General features: G+C 44.7%; 1 protein-coding gene across 1 annotated transcript in view; it reads right to left on the reverse strand.

Moving 5' to 3' along the window:
* Window positions 1-19,475, reverse strand: part of DDAH1 (dimethylarginine dimethylaminohydrolase 1) — a gene marked incomplete at its 5' end in the record, with an annotated part of 60,665 nt that overhangs the window by 31,663 nt on the left and 9,527 nt on the right. The gene's annotated exons all lie outside the window — the stretch shown is intronic.

The following is a 19,475-nucleotide window of genomic DNA, read 5'->3' on the forward strand; positions in this document are numbered from 1 at the left end:
ACTAAATGTCCAGAAAACCTGCTCTCACATGTGAGAAAGAACGCTCTACTAGATTAAGGATCAAAGATAATGGATAAGTTAATTGGTGTAGAGGGGAAATTAAATCACATATAAAAGCCAAAACAATTATAACAAGTGAGTTTTAGTGCCATATATCAGAAGTTAAGAGAACTTATAAAAGCAAAAGGACCTAGTGAAAAATCCCTGGACAGAATCAAGATTCACCAGGGCATTTTTATTTCTCCTTTGCTTCCCTGCCTTAGGGACAACAGGAATAGCAACAGTGGTGCTGATTCATTAGTACCTGGAAAGGATGAAATCTTCAATATTCACACCAAAAAGGTAGAAGTACTGAATAAATATTTCTGCTCTGCATGGGGAAAACAACAGTTAAATATTCAGATTGTATTACAGAGAGTAATTTTCATCCCAGCCATAACACAGGAGGACTTTAAACAGCAGTTATTAAAAAGCACTTTTAAAACAGCAGGTCAGGATGATTTCCACCTAAGGAAGAGTTCTGTAGTGTTCATAATCCTTCACAGCCTAATGGGGGTGCCAGAAAAATTTGCAAAATGACAGGGCAGTAATAAGGAATTGAAGAATAAAATAATTAATACCGATCGGCATGTGTTCACAGAAAGTCAGTCTTGTCTAGTTTGATACAGCTCTGGCTGAAAGGATAACCCCAGTCAATAGCAGTGATAGCATTGATGCACCAGGTTAAGATGTATACCTGCTGCTGGTGTGCAAATAAAAAGTTTTCACACATCTCAAGACTTGAGGAGAATGGAAATTGTTGCTGAATAGGTGTGTTTCAAACAAGCCCACTGGTGTGAGGTCACTCAAGTTTCACACATATAGCCTGAGAGCACATAATGATCACTGGTCAGCGACCGGAGTGTTAAACCATGAGCAAACCAGGTCACAGGCAAGGAGGACGGCACAAGAGGTACAAGCAACCAACGCACACGGCCATATGGCCACCATGAAGGCTGCGTGGCTGGCACGAGGACCTCAGGCCACAGCCAGAGGAAGAGCCATCTGTTTAGTTTTGTAAACCAAGCCACCATGAAGGATCATCATCTGCATGTGGGCTCTAACCGCAATCCTGTGACCAAAGAGAGACCTCTAGACAGACAAGCAGGGGAACTCCGTGTAGGGGCAGAGAGATCCACCATCCCGGTGCGTGCCGTTGCCACAGCTGCTCTCCAGTACCACATCCACCGCACGGAGAACGTCCAACAGTCAGGAAGGGCTCAGAGAGGAGCCACCAGGAAGAAGGCATAATTTCCAAAACCTCAATCAAAGCAGCATTCACAGAGCTCAATCTGTCTCGCTGATCAAAGAGAGGATTATAAAGGCCTTCAATCATGCCTGCAAAGACCTACACAAGGAATAGAAATTCAGTAACAAGCTCTGACGAAATACAGTACATGGAAGCTGAATCCAAACCAGGAGCCATGGTTGATGCAGGGATAATGTTTTTATTTTTAAAAAGAAAATAATTTCTCATTTAGATAACTTAGCAAGGGTTGTGCTAACTCTTTCCCTTCCTTGCAGCCCGGGCAGACGGCACTCGTGGCTCAGCAGTGAGCAGCCCACCCCCAATGCAGACAGTGCAGGTCTGGGAGAAGATTTTGAGTGAAAGGCTGAACCCGGGAGCCTACTGCTAGTCCAGGCACCAGAAAGCACTGATGCACAAACTGTGACTTCACAACTTTTTCTCCTTGTTCAGCGAAGGGGAAGAAGATACAGAGCCTAATGAGAAACTGAGGCACTTTTCAGACAGTGGCTAATGCCAGTGCAAATGATGTAATTTTAGGAACAGATGAGTCTGAAAATCTTGACTAAAGAACTTTTTTTACTTTTTTTTTAATTGCTGCCACACATCCCCATGCAGGCAGGAGTATGCTCATAGAAACAGATGACGTACTCAGTTTACTACCGACAAGTGGATCAATTTTCTCTTTGTGGGTAGTAAAAGGCCTCCCTGGAAAAGCTTGTGGCTATTTAGGACAGACAAGGTGGTTAAAGATATCTTACAGTACCACTTACTTGCCACTTCTGCTGGTGTACTTAGCAAACAGGAATGTTAAACAGTACGATCTTGAATGAAAGCACACAGCATCTGCAATACGTATTGCAGCACGTCCATGCGATGGGATAACTGGGGAGGAGCAGCGTGAATGGTAGAGTTCACTTGGGAGGGGGCGGGGGGCAAGGCGGCTTGGGAAACACTGACGTATTGTCTTTCCATTACTAAAAATTACACTTTGTGAAATAGCATTAGATCATTTTAAGAGGTTTATATAAGGACACTGAAAAACAAGTCCTTTTGCAAATACTATTTTTTTAATGCCTCCCTCCCCTTTCTATTTCCACTATGCATCAGGTTGTGAAAATCCAACATGCAATAAGTCTAGTGTTCCCAGACAGAGGAGACCAACCTCAACCCAAGTTAAATCTTCCAGCTGTTCCCAGCTCCTTCTCTTCTCTCCATCAGACAGGCTCATAACGGCACCTTAATTACTTGTTTAGGAAGGATGTGACATGTTCCAATTTAATACATTTAGCCCTTCTTAGAGCAAATGTAGAATTAAGCCTCAGTATGCACTTGACAGATCTCTTAGCAACTAGAGTGCAATCAGCCAACAATGGATGATTCACAGTTTTAGCAAGAGTGTGCAGAACTGCCTGCCAAAAGTCTGAATAAACTCACATTGCTAGACACTATGGTAAAATGTACCCTGATCTCTTTTAAACTATTATATCATAGAGGAAAGTTAAACTGCACGCATTCCAGCAGCTCGCCCGAGTCTGGAAATACAATTGAACTGCAACATCTCGATTTTATGATAACCGAGACTTTTTGGTGGTTATTTTCACTTAATTAGGATAATGGTACCTTTCAAGGGAAACCACTAAAATCCATCAGTTTGTGTAAATAAGGGACAACTTCTTCCATTTCCTTTGCTCTGAAATAGGAAAAAGAATAGTCTAGAGGATGCTAATGGGGGTAGTCTATCCAGAGTCACATTGTGCAGGTTTCAGCTGGGATAGAATTAATTTTCTTTATAGCAGCTAGTATGGGGCTATGCTTTGGATTTGTGCTGGAAACAGTGTTGATAACACAGAGATGTTTTAGTTACTGCTGAGCAGTGCTTACACAGCCGTCAAGGCCTTTTCTGCTTCTCAGCCCACCCCACCAGCAAGCAGCAGGGGTACACAAGAAGCTGGGAGGGGACACAGCTGGGACAGCTGACCCCAACTGACCAGAGGGCTATTCCACACCATATGACATCATGCTCAGCGTGTAAAGCTGGGGGAAGAAGGACAGGGGGATGTTCGGAGTGATGGCGTTTTGCCTTCCCAAGTAACCGTTATGCGTGATGGAGCCCTGCTTTCCTGGGGATGGCTGAACACCTGCCTGCCGGTGGGAAGTAGTGAATGAACTCCTTGCTTTGCTTTGCTTGCATGTGCAGCTTTTGCTTTACCTATTAAACTGTCTTTATCTCAACCCACGAGTTTTCTCACTTTCACTCTTCTAATTGTCTCCCCCATCCCACCAGGGGGGAGTGAGTGAGTGGCTGGGTGGTGCTTAGCTGCCAGCTGGGGTTAAACCACAACACACATCAATTAAAACATGGGCTTAATCTCACACTTACTGCTGTGGGGCCCACTGGCATTTAAAATATTTAGAGATGTGTGCAATCTGTGAGTCAGAGGGGAATAGCAGGAAGCAGCACAGGAGAGTGCAAATATCCATCCTGAGGCACTGCTGTACTCTATCACCCTCCAAAGCCTAGTTGAGGACCAGGCTGCCACAACAGGCAAGCTTGTTTGTATTTCTACAGCCAAATTTCTGCCTTCATTGACCAGTTTCACTCCAAGCTTCAGATTTTGCTTTGGAAGAGTTTCATCTATGCTCTCCATGTGAGTATCTTCATACACAAAAATATTCTTGAGCAAATCTTTTACAAAATACTATTGAAAAAATAAACAAAACTGAAAAAGTACTGCTGGAATTAGTCCCACGCAGCAAGGGCACTGAGTGACAGCAGATCAGTCACAGACCCTTCCCTTTCAGCTACAACCATGAATCATGACTAGAGCTTTTCCTGTGGCACACTGGACACCAGAGTGAAAACCCTTGTGAGTAACCAGGTCTAGTCCCAGGAGACAGGGACAGCCCTTCCCCAGCATCCCAGCCTCATCTTAATATCATTACAAGGAAGAGTCCCTTTGGATCTCTGGCACAAACTTCAGCTCTGAGGGTCTGAAAAGCTTCTCACCCTATTTTATGGTGATTTATCCATTGCATCTGCTCATATCTCACATTTTGGACTCTGTCTTTCATCACTGCTTCGCTAAGACATCAACATTCACAGCAGAAGAGAACTGACACTATTGTCCTTCCCACTTTAACTGCCTCAAGCAACCGCTCACTTGGTACCCAATTGAACAAAACCCAATTTAAAAACACAGACATCTTAGCCACCTTTCTTTGCCATCTTTTCAGTAGATCTTGTCCTCCAGCTGTCTCTTGAGGTGGGGGACAACTCAGTGGCACCCAGTGGGAGACCCACCCTTAGCTCCATCCAGGCACTGCACAAGTGCTCTGACCCCACATCACTCTCGGGAAAGAACACCACAGTCTTTACAGACCAGGCACAGACCCAAGACGATGAAAAGCTGCGGCATGCTAAATCTGTTTACTGTTTCAGCAACACGCCCTGGCAGCCCCGTGCTGCCCCAGCTACCAGCAGCCTGGGGATCTCTCCCATTGCAGGCAGGAGCCTCACTCCAGCAGCCTCAAGCAGCCCTTTTCCAGGTAAACCAGATATACTTGGCTAAATAAGTAGCTTTCTTTGGCATGGAAGAGCAGGGCGCCCGAGTCGGTTGGCAGACTTTGCCTCTGAAAAGAGGGCTGTGGTCAGGGAAAGGAATTTGAACACATTGAGCTCCACGCTGTCTTCAGTACTAGGATAGTCACAGGTTTCCGCTCATATGGGCTGACAACCCTTCAAAGCAAAACGAAGGCAGCAGGGGAGGTACAGCGAGTGTTGGGAAGATGCATTAAGTGCAAGAATACCATAGCCGAGAGTTTCTGTAAATGCACAAAGACAGAAATTAGGCAGGTAAAGAGAGGAGCAGGTACAAAGCAGAAGGTGCTTATACATTTATTGCTTTTGTGAAGAGAAGCTTCCTATTGACAACACTCTCAATAGACAAACCAGAGCCCAGGAGACTTTTCCATCTATTTCCATAAGGATTAGATCAAAGAGCTGAAAAGAATGTGAGCAGCGGGGCCACAGGGAGCTGGGGCACAGGCGGCTTGGTCAGGGAGGGAGCCACGGGTGGGAGGGAGATCTGGCATTTGACTTCAGTCAAGCAGCAATGTGTGATCTGTGCCATGTACTACCAGCATCATCACATACTGCCAGCTAAAAAAACCCACCGTTATATCTAGAAACAAAATACACCAGGGACTGATTTTGCCTCTGCTCCGAGCAGGCTATCCTTTGCCTGAATGGAGGCAGATGGGATGTCATTTTTTCCATCCCTGAGCTGCTCTGCTGCAGCTCTTTTGGGAGCTCTGCTACCGCCTCGGCCGCAGAGCGCGTGTGGTGGTACTTCTGCTTTGAGGAACTCAGTGTTACTCAATGGCTGACGTGAATCCCCGCGTTGTACGAGGCAGCGGAGCAGAATTCCCTCACTCCCTGTTTTACCCTATAAGGGCATTCGATGATGGCGCTACAAACCTGCGCCTTCGCACAGATTTTCTGCAGCTGCTGCAGCGCAGCAAAGCCAAGCCCAAGTTTGGATTCTTGCGTGTTGTGATAATCAGCTGGGGTTCGGAAAATCCTTCAAAAAATCTAATGTTCTGGCAACCTAACAAGGCTTCTGAAAAAAATAACAGTTTAACATCTGGAACAAAAATACTCTGAGGAAGTCCAAGACCAACACAGCACAGAACATTTTCCCCCCCGTAACTGTTACTGTACAGCACTTCCTTGTCCCCAGCTCAGTGAAACTGGAACGTTTGCATCAAGATGCTGAAACATTTTATTGGGAGTCATGCAGGAAGGCAGAAAGATAAAGGGCTATTCATACACATGAACATTTTTTTAATTTTCTGGGGTTTGTTTATTTTTATTCCTGTCCCATGAATTTCCTCAGTCTTCTAATACATCTTAATCTTCATCAATATTTAGCTCTGCAGAAAAAATACTGCGTACTTTGTTTTCCCATTTAACTTGAGAGTAGAGGGGGGAGAAAAACACATCTATGGGAAGAAGAAAAACAGCCAGTTCTAAAGGAAACAACTTTTCCTTTTTCCACAAGACATCTTGGAATAGAGTCACAGAGAAGGATGAAAGAGAAAGGTGGGCAGCAAGAACACCATGCTATTTCAGAGAGTTATCTAGGGTCATCATTTAGGACACTTCTTCGTTCCTCTCAGTCCCAGGTTTAAGACCTGCCTAAGATCACGACCGAAAATTTTTCTCAACGATGGACTTAATTCTCAGCAGACATTACTACATAAGAGCAGTTTCCTGCAATAATAAAAAAGTGCAGTATCATTCACAATGAACAAGTAGCCATTATATACAGTTACATACACTATGTATATATATGCACATGTACACATACATATGTACAAGAACCTTTCAACTGGGGATGGGAATGCTTAGTGAACTTTTGCAAGCTAAGGGAGATCTCTCATCATTTTCAATATTTCCTGGAATAGCAATTTCCCATGGCACACAACAGACAGGTCTGTAAGAAACTGCCCAGCACAGGGCAGAACTGATGTAACCCGGTGCTAGCAGAGATGCTCCACAGGACATTACCTGGCTCCTTGTACCACTCTAGAGCCTCCAACAGAAAAACACTATTTTTATGTTTCCTTTGTCTCTTACCGAAATCTGTAAGTTCAGATTGTGTCCTGAAAAGTCTCAGATACCTAATTTTCCACCTGCCCACTCTGCCAGGGAGCAGCATCCAGAGCAGCACTTGTGCTTGGGACACCAGCGGTCTCCATGCATATGGTTAAAAATAAAATGAAGAAAATCTCAGTTAAAATGTATGGAGGGATAAACCTTCCAACACAGTGTTTTCAGTGTTGGCTATGAAATGCTACATGGTTTTTCCTTAGGAAAAAAAAGGAGTTGCTGTGTTTGGACAAGCTCATGCTCTGCCCTCTCAGAGTTACTGGAGCTCATGCTACTGCAAATCAGACCCCACATACCAACTACTGCAGCATTAAAAACAGCATGGAGCTCCCTGCACACCATCACCCACCAGTGTCCAAAAGATCCTAAGGCTCCTGAAGAACCTGTGCACACCCTCAGCTCAGCCAGAGAAACCAGGTACAACAGAGCTGCTTTAGACCTTGGATTCAACAGGAAGCAAACCCAAACCTGGAATACATTTTTATTTCCATGTATTGCACAGAGGGTTTATACACTTTAATCCTAGCACATCAAGCTCTCCTGCAAAGAGAACTTGGATGTAGCAGAGTGCAGGAACTCAGCACTTGTATCATCCCTCCACATGATTATTTCTAAGGAATTTCACTAATGTAACAGGACAGCGGAAACATGCCCTGTAGCATTCAGGTTTGTGAATGTGTTTGGATGCAGTCTGGCTCAGCAGAGGGGGACGATGCCACACAAAGCCCTGTTGTGCAGGAAGCCAGGCAGACTACAGTGCCTCAGGACCCCTCTGGATTAACTGCAAAAACAGACAAATCAACCTAATAAGTCTCATGTGCAGGTACACCTCCCAAAAATGTGGAAATACTGAGAAGAGCCCTGACAGAGCCACCTGTGGAAGGCTCAGATTACAGAACCAACATGTAATTGTGTGTCTCCATTACCACTTGCAGCTGAAATCTAGAGTCACATCAACAAACACTTGGCACACAGAACAACAGCTTTCAAGTGCTCTTACAGAAATTAATGACTCCTTCCCACACCTCTGCAGCTCAGGGGGTTCATTATCTGCTGTGGATGGACAGAAAACAGTGCATCTCTGCCCAGCTGGCTCAGCCAAGGGAAGCTACAGGGTGCTCCTGGGAGCCCCTTTGGGAGCAGGGGAGCTCCCTGCTCCCCACCGGTGCTTTGCCACCACCTGGGGTCCCGGCACATGGCACAGCAGTGCCAGGGCACAGCTCCCTGGTGGAACAGCTCTGCTTGAGCAGAGCTGGTGAGGGGGAGCCTGGCCACCAACCGGTGGCTGCAGCGGGTAGAGAACCAAAATGCCTTCGAATCCTAAGGAAGCGAGTGAGCTAGAGCCACAAAACTCGCACTAGAGAAGAACCTGCACCCGCCATTTTGTTGCTTTGAATATGGGAAACCCTACCCAATTCAGCAGAAAGCAAACCTGAACAGACAGGAAGAACTGGGACCAGAAGAAGTAAGTGTTAGCTTTCAGCAGGCTCCTCGCAGAATGGCAGATCTGACAGGCAATGCTAGGCTTTCTGATGCTTTATTTGTTCAATTAAGATTTTCCCCTCTCGATGAGAGCAAACAAGATCAACAGGCACTTCAGAAAGAGTACAAACAAGCTTTTTAAATGTAGCCTAGAATTTTTTCCAGGCTCGTGAGATTTATACTGAAATGCCCCTCTCCATCTAAGTTACTCCTCTTTTCAAATACAAATAAGACCCACAAAATCTTCTCTCATTTCAAGCAAAAAAACCCCCACCCCTAAACCCCAATACACAACCCTTCATCCCTGCCTCGAAGCAGAAGTTGGATCTACCACTTAATGGCCTGTGTGGATGCTCCAGTGGCACCGCTGCACCACTTGGGGGAATCACAGAAGCATTTCTCCAGCGCAGAGCTGACCGCCACCAAGGACCCAGGCACCAAAGGTTTTCAGTGGGTCTTTGGAAATGTTTGTTGCCGAACAGCTACTTGAGAAACCACTCCTCTCCCCAGATGCACACACACTTGTGACATAGGGACAAAAAAATAAGCCAAGCAGCTGGGGTATGATAAGTGCTCCTGTCTCAAACCTGGTCCATCATTTTATGGATTTCCATTCTCTGTCTTCTGGATTGCTGTTTCCTCATTCCCTAATGAGACCTATATAACCGCAAAACAGGCTTTGCAAAAGCTTGCAAGAGTCCATCCTCTATCTTCTGTGCCGTCTGCACTAAACCTTCTTAGAGTGCAGCAGAGGACAGCAAGAGGTTTACCCTCCTACCCACAGGCTGGATAAGTGCATCCCACAGATGCACACCCACCCTGCTCTCTAGGACTGGAAAGTCCCTAGACACCCACACTAACACTTCACTATCCCTCCCATTCTCCCCTAGTATCAAACCTGCATCTTGCTCACTGCAGTTTAATCCCACAACTTCTTACCCCATCTGCCATAGCTAAGCCCTCCCTTTCAGCAGCTGGCTACCCAGGGGACACTTCTGCATTTTCACTGTTGCACTATGCAGAATGTAATGAATCTCTAATTAAATGGGCTTGATGAGGAAAGTCATTCAAATTAGGCTTCATCAGCAAGACAAAACCCCAGCTGTCTTTCCTAAAGGATATAATGAAGCACAGTTTAAAATACCTGGAATCCAATTTTAGCACTGCAGAACAACAGTTCGCAAACCCAGCATGTTAGGTAAGCAGGGAACGGCTGAAAGAGAAAAATGTCCGAGATCTTAAAACAATCAGGCACGTTTTAAGTCATGCAGCTTTTATGGCAATTCCTTCATAAACGAGCAGCTTCTAACAATTTAACAGGCTTAATGCAACCAGTAGCAAGAGTGTAACTAGTTTCACAGCGGTTGTCATTTGCACATCCAATGTATTACAGAAAAAATGGCACAAGTGCCCTGGAAAAGGTACCTCTGGGAAGCTTATTGTAGCTCCACGGAAATGGAGTAAATAAAGCACACATCATCAGCACATCCTCAACATGCTTCTCATCCCTTTAGGATGACAGCAACACTGGGAGCTTCTCTTGTTTAATCTGCACAAGAGGATTCACGCACTCAGTGCTGAATGAGTCTTCACATTGACTTCAGTGGGAATAAGCTACCCTGGATTTCAGAAGGAAAAAAAAAAAGCACTAACAGAAAGTTAATGAGGTACAAACCAGGTTATGAATGGACCAAAGAAAAAATTCTCCTAAAGCTATTTCCTGCCCTGCTGTGATCGAATACATGCCTTTTAAGGCTGCACCTTAACCCCCCTCCTTTCTTTAGGCAATGCTTTATTGTACCCCGAGACTTTCTCCACTTTTCTAATCAGTTTCCATTATGTCCTTTTCCTTTAAAGTTTCCCACTATTACAGCTCCACCAGGAGCAATAATGCTGAAAACAGCAGCGTAGACTGGCTACGGCCTTTTAAATAGTCTTGAAATGGAGCCAAGGTGGAATAAGCCTACTGGACAGGGGGGTTAAAGCACCAGGGATCTTACTGCAGCGCCTGCATCCCTACTCCTGCCAAGGCAGCTCTGCACACGACAACATGGAAAGTTTTAGAGTCTAGCCTAGGGTAAGAAAAAAATTCCTGACCTACAAGTTTTCAAAAGGATGTTATGAGCCAGGGGGCTGGATTTGGCCCCCTTCACACCAGAGGGAGACACAAAGGCAGAGCAGAGAGGCAGACCAGCTCTGGCAGAGGAGTGCTCAACCCATACAGTGAGTTTCCCCTATTTCCTCCTCCACTGGAAGAAGGAAGGTGATGCAAGTTTGCTTCATGTATTCACTTCTTGCTTTTACATTCAAAACAGAAAACCACCACCCCCATGTACACATACTCTGCTATCAATTCTAATGAACTATTTTACCCACCTTCAAATATTTCTCTCTCAATCACTTTCCCACCTCACCAGCTCACACTCACAACCGGCAAGGCTCAGAACTGGCTGGCAATCTCATGAGACAGGCTCTCACAAGAATTTCCTGCTTCTGGTTCAGCCAGACATACTGCAACAACAGACGCTCTCGCAGTATTTTGGCATCTCCACTCCTTGGTTCAGGCCAAGACCCAGGAATGCAAGTGAAAAAAACACTTTCTAATTTTTAGAATTATTTTAAAATAACTCAGCTCTTCCCTCTGCTGCTGTGGGTGTCTGGTTGACTTCCACTGAGATTAACTGAATTTGGAACCTAATGCTGAAGGTATCACCAAAAAATTTGCTTCCCAGAAAACAGCTCGGTAAGACACCACCACAGTAGGGCATTGGAGCAGTTTACTCCAGAGAAGCAAGTGTTATGGAAAGAACAAACAACTCACCCTCTAAGTACCCTGAATTAGGTTTTCCACGAGTCCTGGGGTACTTCCAGCAAGCGTTTCAATCAAGAGGACCTAGCTGGTGAAAACTCTCCGTAGGAGCCTCAGGCAAGACCTACAGATCTTTCATGCATGTTCCTAAAAGTGCAACTCATGATGGACTGCAGAAGCCATGGTTTCCACGTTTTCTGGTCTCTTCTATTGACTTACCATGCAAGCCTGCACTAGAGCTGGACAAGGCCATTTCTCAGCATGACTAATGTCTCACAGTAAATACTTAAGATACTCGTAGGCTGCTACAGCTCACATCGGTACTTCAGGGAGCATCTTTCTAGGCATCACTGCTGGGTCAATACAATTCCCTCTGACAGATCAGCTTGGGAAAAAGGCTTGCTGGAAATTCAGAATTTGGGCCACATACATGTGCACTCAGACAAATCCCCCCTCCTCATGCCAGATCTCACCTCGTAGGAGAGCCTGAACGCATGCCCGTGCTGCTGGCATGAAGCAAGGACCATGCTGGACACTGTGGAGGGTCCTGGCTCCTTGCTCCTTTCAAGATAGGTGACCCTCAGACATTCCTCTAGTTGCTCACTAGAAACGCAGCTTCCTACAGCCTGTGCCGATACAAGCAGCAGTCATAGCTTAAGATACTTTCAAATAGAACTTTCCTACCTCCTGTGTGCAATGGCACACTCCTCTGCCTCATGCTTAGCTTTCTTACAGCAGCAAAAGCAGGGGAAGTAGGGGCAAGAACATCTTTTGGGAAAAACAAAAACCCCACTCCTAGCATATAGGCAGCTCAAGTTTTAAGGATGAGTTTAGAAACAGAAGCCCAGACTTCTCAGTACAAGTGCCTATAGCTGGGTTGGGCTCCTATATCAGGCTTAGGAGGAAAGAGCCTGCCTTTCAGAGACACTGAGCCTGTACTTCCCATTCAGGGCTTTGGCCAGGGGTCAGAGGACATATACCACTGTGTGAGCAGTTATTCAGGCATGTTAAAATACTTTAAAGAGATTCTGCTGCTGATCTCATCTACAGGAGTTATCACCTACACTGGTGTCTGTGCTGGGCTGGGGTTATGCCTTGCACCAGACAGGGTACGCGTGACAAGGAAAGCTGGCGTCGACAGCAGCCACCTCCTCATCCTCAGCTCCTCTGTAGTTCCTTCCCAAAAAGCTAAATGACCGCATCTATTTTCTACTAGGTATAAAGGGACAAACCTACATAAAATCCCATTACTAGAGCAGTCAAGACATATGGGAGGCACGTCAGATGCTTTATGCATCAACAATGAAGAGACAGCTTTCCCAGCCCTGGAGGAGCATGCAGAAAGCAAGGCACAAAGATTAAGTGTTCTTTAAAGATCCATGCTCCACATGGATTTAGCTTGTTCTTAAAACTCATTGCAGGATATATTTAATATTGCTACACGCTGTATTTAATATTACTATGCATACAAGTTCTACTGTGCTATTAACCACACACTTCCATGGGCACCACACTACAGTCTAAAATCTCCTAGTCAATATTTAAGGCTAAGAAACACTTTAAGGCTAAAGCCATATCATCCTGACAAATGTTACATTACGTCAGACTTTCCACTATTGAAAAACATGATCATGAGATCAGCTCAGAGAGATGGTAAGTAAGCAGACACAGGGCAGGAAAGAGTTTAAATGCTTCAAACGAAGAAGACTGATTACAGGCTCTGCATTAAGCACTGGCCCCAGCTACTTACACGCTGGCGTCACAGGCACAAGCCTTAAAGTTAAAAGTCCCTCTCCTTTAATGCTAACATAACACATAGGATGCACAGCAATTGCCTGTCTTTATACTTTCACTCCTTCCTGGACTGAAACCATCAGCTAGATTTACATCCAGCTCCTCCACACTCCTCCCTGCTGCACATCCCACAAGCTTCAGAGCAGGCAGCCAGTGCTTGCACTTCTCTGATGGACACGTCTAGGCCATGTCCCATACTGGATGCCTCCTGCTAGTCAAGGCTGCAGTCAATTCCATGTGTTTAAATATTTAACATGACTGTCGATATGTATTTTGTAAGGCTAAAAAAATTAAAATGGGCTTTCAGTACTTCTCATACCACCCTCAAGAAGTCCAGTTTGTTACCAGCATAGCACTTCATGGCAGATTATGCAGTGAATCTGCTTTCAGGAATGCAAACAGGACACTATTTTTAGACATGGTCTCAGGATTTATATAAATCTGAATAAGACCTTACACACTGTTTTATTACCAGCCCTTTGTTTACATTCCATCCTGGAGAAACACAAACCCATTTCTTAAAAAGTTTTGGGAATACTGCTGCACATTGGAGGGCTGGCAGAGCTTTAGGAGCTCCTGTAAGGCTTCTGGTTCTGTGCAGCAATCTTGTAAAGAGGGTGAGGAAACTAAGCAAAGTGGAAACTAGGTTAAAATCGGAGAAGCCTGGTGCAGAATTATAAGCAGTGCCTTTAGTCCTTAAGATGAAACGCAGACAGAGCACATTTCAACCGCACAAAAGCTTTTGGCGGTTTCTGGTGGCTGCTGACATCTGTGCCAAGGTTCCCCTAAGGATGGGGAAATGAGAAAGATAAAGCCATGCTTGGGAAATATCAAAGCCAGGACACGGAACAGCAAGCCCTGAGAGGGACAGGACACACTCGCAGCTAGCGGAGGGGACAGTCATGGGAGTATTTTCCCACTGGTACCACAAACCCAGCTGCCCTTGTCAGAGCCTAGATAGCAGTCACCCTTCTCTGTATTAGTTTCACCTTCCCTGGCATTTACTTTTGCTACTCTCCAGTCATCTTGCATGGCCAGGACATGGTGCCACAGCAATCCAGGCTGCAGGGGAGCCACAACTCCAGCTACTGGGTCAGGCAAACCCATTGGGAGTGTTACTGCAGCCAAGCGACTGGCACGAAAGCAAACAGAGATGCAGCACAAGAGCCCTTCTTCGGTGCCCAGCAGGCTGTAATGCCTATGGGTTCCAGGCTCTCACAGCCCCTGTTTGATCAGGGTATCACCGACGTCATGGGTCCACATCAGGCTTCCATGCACAGGGCTGACGGCTGGGACAACTTTTGGAAACACGGCCACAAAACAGTGCCTACCATCCAACCCTGGCCACGTCAGTTCTAGTCCTGCTCCTGTAAAAGCTCTCCAGTCAGCCCTGTGCAATGCACAGCTGGTTTGGTGCTCTTCTGTCAGAAATGGCTTTCAGGCTGCTCGTGGCATTATCTCAGATAACAAGATGGATGCCACTCCTGGCAGCCTGACATTTATCAAACCCACCTACAAATGGCTCACACTTCTGCTGTTTGCAGGCATAAAAAGACCAGCAGTTCTGCTTCGCAAATTTTTAGTGATTCAATTAGCTGTGAAGCAGGGGTATAAGGGCAGTTGCGAGCAGCGCCTTTTCCAAAAGGCTCCTTGCACTCTGAAAATTAACAACTATTTCCTGTCACCAATGCTGATATTTTCAGGCTCACTCGATCTATATCAGGCTATTCAGGAAAAGCTTATCCATCATCTCCACAGCACAAAATGGCAGGTTATCAGCTGCCATCAACTGTCCCACAACAACTTAGATCCCCGGGCCCATGAGAGACTGTCCTCCCCCAGCACCCTTCTGCAAAGGCTCTTCTAGGACACTCTCTTCCATAACATTAAGCCTGGCTCTCAATATATCAAACCTCTGTATGCCAAGTATTCATTGCTAGGCCTTTCTAAGAATCATTTTGCAAAGCTTGGATGGCAATATGTTTTCACAGCTGATGTGGAAAAGCTAGAAACAACATTTCCCAATGAGAAATCTCTGCTTTACAAAGTGTGCACTGTTTCTTAGGGTTAATCTGACTTGCTAAGGGGGGGGGGGAAATTCCTTTTATACTGTTGACATAAAATATCTGACTGTCTTAATGATGGAATCATTCCATTTTCTACTGTCTGTTCTAAGATGGATATACTGAGGCAGGGAAGAAAACAATAAATCAACGTCTGACCTCAGAGCACCCATTTCTGGTGCTAGTGATGGCCCATCTTATGCCATCGGACACCCTGATTAAGCCTGAACACAGGTTCCCCTTGCCCGGTGGGATGGAAACACCGGCAAGATCTCTGCAAGGTTAAGGCAGGGCAGCTGCCTCCCAAATGGCAGTCCTTGGACAACTCATGACCTTCGGGATCACAGCAAGTGACTCATGAGGCTGCTAAAGAGCTATCAGTATTACAGCTTATTCATAATACATGAGCAGCTTAAGTGGGTCACAGAGACCTGTATATCCAAGTAGCCTGACTCCAACAGCCGTCAGTACTGGCATATTAGGAAAGAATAACAGAAAGAGGACAAGTATAGAGTGCTGCTGTCTCCAGTATATTTTCACCAGCTTATTGTATGAGGCAGTGTACATATTTGCAAAGCCAGATACTGCTTCTGGATCAAAGTGTTAAACAGCTATTGATGGATCTCTCTTTCATTAGTTGACACCCAGCTGTACTTTTGGCCCTCGCAACATCCTGGCAATGAATCTGACAGTTCAGTTGTGCACTGCATGACAAAGTACTTCCTTCTGCTTGAATTTGCTGCCTGGGTATTTCTCTGGATGTCATCAAGTTTCATACTATCATTCCCAGTTCATTTTCTCTGTACCATTTGAGATATTGTAGAGCTCTTCTATTTCTCCCTTCCCCTGCCCAAAATAACTTTGGGCTGAAGGCGTTTATTAATTAGAGTCACTTCATACAGAAGCAGTCCTACACTGCAGCAAGGTCTTCTTGTGCACCCCCTACCTTTTCCGCTTACACGGCATTCCCAGAATGGCTAACCAGAACCTCACACAGCATTTCAGGTCCAGGTGAATAATCAATTTAAGCCCAGTCAAAAAAATGGCTTTTCAGCTATACTGGAGGTATATAGCATTTAAAAGAGTTTTGGAAATGCTCATCTAGAAGGGACTGTCCTGAGCCAGAGCCCTGTGGTCAAGGCAAGCTGGTTGTTTTACTGTGTGACAACAAGGTCACATCCCAGAACAAGCAAAGGATTAACAGAAACACTTGCTTTAAGGGTCATAAGAGATTGCTGTATGGTACTACTGAAGCACCATTTCTTATGGATTGGAGTTTTGCAGTTGGATTTCCCAGCATCAGTGAAGACGTGGCATCCAGCACGATGCATGAAGTGCTGACAAGGGCTCTCCCCTACATAGACTGACAGGTCACCCCCCTACTCTTTTCTCCATACCAGCTTTGACAGCATGTCTCTTCTACCCCAACTTCTACCCTGACTACTTTTCCTGCATTGGTGGGGTTTTACGTTTCAGACGGTTTCCTTCCCTAAAACCAGTTCAGATCAAAGGGATCAAGAATTATTGGACAAGGATCAGTGAGGCCAACAGCAGAGTAGTATCTCCCTGATTTCTTCTAGAAACTGCACTAAAACCAGTTGCTCTTTGCACACATTTTGAGCTGCTGCAGCCAGGAGGAACATGGAAAAGGGTCTATCACAACCCTGTGCCGCCTCCTCCTCTAACACCCTGTACTCCAGGAAAGCACCACATTTGGAAGTTTCCAAATACACATGGCTACAGGAGTCACCCTGTATCACTTTGCAAAAAAACGGGCAAGCTTGTAGAAGACTTCAGTGTTTACTGGAAAAATACAGGTATCCAATTCATATCACCCTCCATCAGTATCTATTGTTTCCATCAGTTTCCATTTGCCCTTCAACAGCAATGCTCACTTCAGCTCCTGCTACCACATTTTGCTAGCACAGGCACTAGTATTCCCATCAGAGGCTTGCAACAGATACCAAGCCACAAACTAGTGCATTAAACTTCAGCGAATACCTAGTGACTAGCAATAGCCACACCACCCCTCCTCTGTACAGTGTTGGAAGAACATGAGATATTTGAGATTCATCACTTTTGCTGTTTTAAGCACAGTGATGACAAGCACTTAGCTATCTGGGTAGGTGAAACTCTCCAAAGCACTTGTACTGTTTGCAAAATTAACTCCTGTAGGACTGGTAAATGTCTCTCACCTTTACAGAGAAGTATGGTCTGGAGTTTACTGCTAAACATTTAAAGTATTTTAAAAAACATAGCTTGCGATTTCTGGACAGCCGGCCAAAAACTAGCTCCATCTCTAAAACACTTGCCTTTCTAGCTTGGGTTTGCATGCAGATGATCCATCTCCATAGCTGCAACTCAAAGGACATCAACCATACTGAAGTGCAGAGACATATTCACAAGCAGGATTCTTATCCTGTAAGATCACCCTTTCTGTGAGGTATGGGATTCAGCTTCCCTGACAGCTCTTACATTAAGCCTCAGAAAAAGAAATGAGAAATCCAAAAAATCAATCACAACAGTGCCAATAGCATCCAATTATGTGGCAGTCTTGTTTCAGTTTGCTTCAGTGGCCAGCTGGGACTGAGCTCAGACAGACAATTTCATCCTGCCAAAGAATTTCAGTTGGCATCCGGAGATGGACATGGATAGCCAGTTCCTTTACTATTAACATACATAAACCTTCCAAAAACAAATGATCATAATTATTTTTTAAAGATGGTGCCAAATACTGAATCTCTACTGAAATGAAAATGAGTTCTGCAAGTCTTGAACAAGCTATTTTTGAAATACTTGTTTGGTTTTGCTATTGACTCAAAATGACAGAAAAATGACACCTTACAGTGTGGTCAGCTGACTTGTATGTGATCAGTGGCCTTTGGATAAACACAAGGCCTGACTCAAGTACATCTCAGCCATAAAACATTTCATTTAACTTTTCCTGAAAGAAAAATTCCTAATACTGCTACAAAAGAGGCAGCAAGAAAAGATATTGTCACCTGATGCTGTGGGTGCATCATTTATCTTCACCCTAGAACTGTGACTGTCCAGATCTAATACCAAGAGTGAAGCTCTCTTACACCATAAACGTGATTGATTAGATATATGCTCCCATAAAAAAAAAACCAGTTTTTTTTTAATTTTAAAAGCAATTAATGATCAGTAACTACTGACAGTAATTTCTTCCTTGGTAGGAACACATTCTCTACAGCCACCAACCTCTGCAGGCCTGCCATAAGCAATGACTTCTACACAGATGTCTATGTACTGGGGAAACTTACAGGTAATAAAGACTCTGCTTTGCATAGGTGACTTGTGTTTCAGGTCAAACATTTAATAATCAGGTCTACATTTTTGATCCAGGAGACTTCTGACAAAGACAAATTCTCTGAAAACTGAACAACACGGAAGCATCAACACTGTTTGCATGGGCTAATCTGAGCCGCTAAGCTCACAAAATACTCAGTATGAGTGGAGTATTGCAAGTTAAAGCTTTCTATATGGTCACTTCCCACAGCACCCTTGGTGGAGTCATGCTGTGTCTGCAGCAGAGGCCGAAAGTCCCTGTTCGAGTCACTCCAGAAAAAACAGCAAGGGAAGAATAACCAGTAATATAGGTAGAGATTAAAGTCTGTATGTGTTTATCTTAATAAAAAAAGTCATTGTTTAGACCAGTCATGCTTAAGAGCTGCATGCCCTGGTCACCTCACCAAGAGGGACAATTGGAGGCAGCAAGTTTAAGGACACAACTGGCCTTGTTGATCAAATGTGGTTTTGGGAGAAACAGTAACAAACCAGAGGTTCTTGCCTCTGCCACATTCATGTTTCTACATCAGAAGTAAGTTTTACAACAAACCAGCCTGTCCACTGCCAGAGCTGAGACTCATGTTCTTGAATTAGCATCAAGGGAATCACACTGGTTTGTATGCAGCATTAGGAGTTTTGTATAAAATAATCAGGACCCTAGAACTGGAGGAAGCTTGGTAAGATGCAGCATTGGGGCAACAAGTGAGCACAATGAACTTGGCACCAGAATGTGGAAAGTACTGTTCTTATAAAGCCAACTGCCAGAAGGGCCTGCAAAGAAACACAAGCATTTAGAAGATAATGGGAATAAAAGATTAAGGAATATCTGTTCCACTGGGTTACATACATAGCTAGACAAATAACATTGTGTAAAAACAAGAGACATGTCTCTTCCTAGAAAGTGGAGTAAAGGACCTTGATATTGTACATCTTGTCTCAAGACAGAGTGCTTTACAACAAAAGCTCCATATCAGGTAAGAGACCTGGCATGACGCTGCCCAGAGGAAATGCTAGATTGCTATATAAACCTACAATACAATAGTTACTTAAGAGTTTAGT

This window comes from Platalea leucorodia (assembly GCF_965183815.1).
Source record: "Platalea leucorodia genome assembly, chromosome: 5".
Classification (NCBI taxonomy): Eukaryota; Metazoa; Chordata; class Aves; order Pelecaniformes; family Threskiornithidae; genus Platalea; species Platalea leucorodia.